This window comes from Rhinolophus sinicus, chromosome 13, assembly GCF_057876585.1.
Source record: "Rhinolophus sinicus isolate RSI-liver-muscle chromosome 13, RSI-T2T, whole genome shotgun sequence".
In the NCBI taxonomy this organism is placed as follows: domain Eukaryota; kingdom Metazoa; phylum Chordata; class Mammalia; order Chiroptera; family Rhinolophidae; genus Rhinolophus; species Rhinolophus sinicus.
The window spans coordinates 39,704,536-39,708,262 of NC_142513.1; the positions used below are offsets into that span (position 1 = coordinate 39,704,536).

Sequence of the window (3,727 nt, forward strand, 5' to 3'; positions counted from 1 at the left end):
GCTCAAACTCTTCCAAAAAAATGAAGAAGAGACAGTACTCCCTAACTCATTTTATGAGGCCAACATTACACTGATACCAAAACCTGGTAAGGACAACACAAAAAAAGAAAATTACAAACCTATATCTCTGATGAATTCAGATGCAAAAATGCTAAACAAAATTCTAGCAAATCCAATGCAACAAAACATTAAAAATATTATACATCTCTTTCGCAGTTTTTGCAGCGAGAGGCAACATGAAAGATTCCAGCGATACCCTCTATGAGGTGGTGCGGGAAGTGTTGCATGGAAACCGGCACAAGCGCTGGAAGATTTTGGAGATGTGGAGCTGCAGATCAGTTTGAAGAACTATGACCCTCAGAAGGACAAACACTTCTTGGGCACAATCAGGCTTAAATCTACTCCCCGCCCCAAGTTCTCTGAATGTGTTCTGGGGGACCAGCAGCACTGTGACGATGTCAAGGCTGTGGATCTCCCCCACATGGATATGGAGGCACTGAAGAAACTCAACAAGAGTAAGAAACTGGTCAAAAAGCTGGTCAAGAAGTATGATGCCTTTTTGGCTTCAGAGTCTCTGATCAAGCAGATTTCATGAATTCTGGGTCCAGGCCTGAATAAGCCTGGCAAGTTCCCTTCCTTACTGACCCACAATGAGAACATGGTGGCCAAAGTTGATAAAGTGAAATACATGATCAAGTTCCAGATGAAGAAGTTACCATGTCTGGCAGTGGCCTTAGGCCATGTGATAATGACAGATTATGAGCTTGTGTACAACATCCACTTGGCTGTCAATTTCCTGGTATCATTGCTCGAAAAGAACTGGCAGAACATCCTGGCTTTATATATCAAGAGCACCATGAGAAAGCCCCAGTAACTGTACTAAGGCAGAGCTCAATAAACCATATTGTCACAAACATATATATCATATATATATATATATATATATATATATATATATATATATATATATGTGTGTGTGTATATATATACACATATACACACACACACACATCATGACCAAGTGGGGTTCATCCCAGGGGCACAAGGATGGTTCAACATACACAAATCATCAACGTGATATATCACATAAAGAAAAAAAAGGACAAAAATCATATCATTATATCAATAGATGCAGAAAAAGCATTTGACAAGACACAACATCCATTTATGATTAAAACACTTAATAAAATGGGTATACAAGGAAAATACCTTAACATAATAAAGGCCGTATATGACAAACCTTTAACTAATATTATAATTAACAGTGAAAAATTGAAGCATTTTGCTCTACATTCTGGAACATGACAGGGCTGTGCCATAGCACCTCTACTTTTCAACATAGTATTGGAAGCCCTAGCCAGAACAATCAGGCAAAAGAAAGGAATAAAAAGCATTCAAATAGGGAATGAAGGAGTTAAATTGTCACTTTTTGCAGATGACATGATGTTATATATAGAAAACCCTGAAGACTCAATCAAAAAGCTATTAGAAACAATAAACGAATACAGTAAAGTTGCTGTGTATAAAATCAATCTACAAAAGTCCATTGCATACCTATATAATAACAATAAAATCTCAGAAAAAAATATAAAAAACAATTTCTTTTGCAATTGCAACAAAAAGAATAAAGTGCCTAGGAATAAACTTAACCAAGAATGTGCAAGACCTATATGCTGAAAACTATAAGACATTTTTAAAAGAAATTGAAGAAGACACAAAGAAATGGAAAAACATTCAGTGTTCATGGATTGGAAAAATCAACATAGTTAAAATGGCCATATTACCCAAAGCAAAATACAGATTTAATGCAATCCCCATCAAAATCCCAATGGCATTTTTAAAAGAAATAAAACAAAAAAATCATCAGATTTGTATGGAACCACAAAAGACCTCAAATAGCCAAAGCAATCTTAAGAAAGAAGAACAATGCTGGAGGTATCACTCTCCCTGAGTTCAGCTTGTACTACAGGGCAACAATAATCAAAACAGTATGGTATTGGCAGAAAAACAGACACACAGACCAGTGGAATAGAATTGAGAACTGAGAAATAAACCTACATAAATATGGACAGATAATTTTCAACAAAGAAGCCAAAAACATACAATGGAGGAAAGATAGTCTCATCAATAAATTGTGCTGGGAGAATTGGAAAGCCACATGAAAAAGAATGAAACTATATTGCTACCTGTCACTGTGTACCAAAATTAACTCAAAATGGATCAAAAACCTAAACATAAGACCTGAAACAATAAACTGGATAGAAGGAAACAGAGGTGCTAAAATTATGGACCTTGGGTTCAAAGAGAATTTATGAACTTGACTTCAAAGTCAAGGAACATAAAAGCTAAAATATATAAGTGAATGGACCTGTATGAAATTAAAAAGCTTCTGCACAGCAAAAGAAACCATTGACAACTGGGGATGTAACCAACTGAATGGGAGAAGATTTTTGCAAACAACACCTCCGATGAGGGGCTACTATCCAAAATATATAGGGAACTTATAGACCTCAACAACAAAAAAATACCAAAATATTCAATTACAAAATGGGAGAGGACCTGAATAGACATTTCTCCAAAGAAGATATACAAATGGCCAATTGATATATGAAAAAATTCAACATCACTAATCATCAGAGAAATGCAAATAAAAACCACAATGAGATGTCACCTCACACCAGTCAGAATTGCTATCGTCAAGACAAATAGTAAGAAGTGTTGGAGAGGCTGTGAAGAAAAAAGAACCCTAAGACACTGTTGGTGGGAATGCAGACTGGTGCAGCCACTGTGGAAGGCAGTGTGGAGATTCCTCAAAAAATTAAGAATATAATTACCATATGACCCAGCAATCCCTCTCTTGAGTTCTACCCCAAAAATCTGAAAACATTTATCTGTAAAGATATATGTGTTGCAATGTTCATTGCAGGTTTATTTATGGTGGCCAAGACATGGAAACAACAAAAGTGTCCTTCAGTAGGTGATTGTATAAAGAAGATGTGGTATATATACACAATGGGATACTATTCTGCCATAAGAAAAATTAAATTGTGCCGTTTGCGACAACATGGATGGATCTTGAGATTATTATGCTAAGCAAAATAAGCCAGACAGAAAAAGCAGAGAACCATGTGATTTCACTGATATGTGGTATATAAACCAAAAACAACAAAAGAACAAGATAAACAAATGAGAAACAGAAACTCATAGACACAGACAATAGTTTAGTGGTTACCAGAGGGTAAGGGGGTTGGCGGGTGGGGGGTGGGAGATGAAGGTAAGGGGGATCAAATATATGGTGATGGAAGGAGAACTGACTCTGGGTGATAAACACACAATGGGATTTATAGATGATGTAATACAGAATTGTACACCTGAAATCTATGTAATTTTACTAACAATTGTCACCCCAATAAATTTAATTAAAATAAAATAAGCCAGACAGAAAAAGTCGAGAACCATGCGATTTCACTGATACGCGGGATATAAAACTGAAAACAACAAAGGAACAAGACTACAAATGAAGAAACAAAAACTCATAGACAGACAATAGTTTATTGGTTACCAGAGAGTAGGGGGGAGGGTGGTGGTAGATGAGGGTAAAAGGGATCAAATATATGGTGATGGAAGGAGAACTGACTCTGGGTGGTCAACACACAATGTGATATATAGATGATGTATTACAGAATTGTACACTTGAAACCTATGTAACTTTACTAACAATTGTCAC

The 3,727-nt window shown here is 36.1% G+C and overlaps 1 pseudogene; it reads left to right on the forward strand.

The window, feature by feature from the left end:
- Nucleotides 1–236: 236 nt before the first annotated feature.
- Nucleotides 237–883, forward strand: LOC109434038 (large ribosomal subunit protein uL1 pseudogene; annotated as a pseudogene).
- Nucleotides 884–3,727: the final 2,844 nt, after the last annotated feature.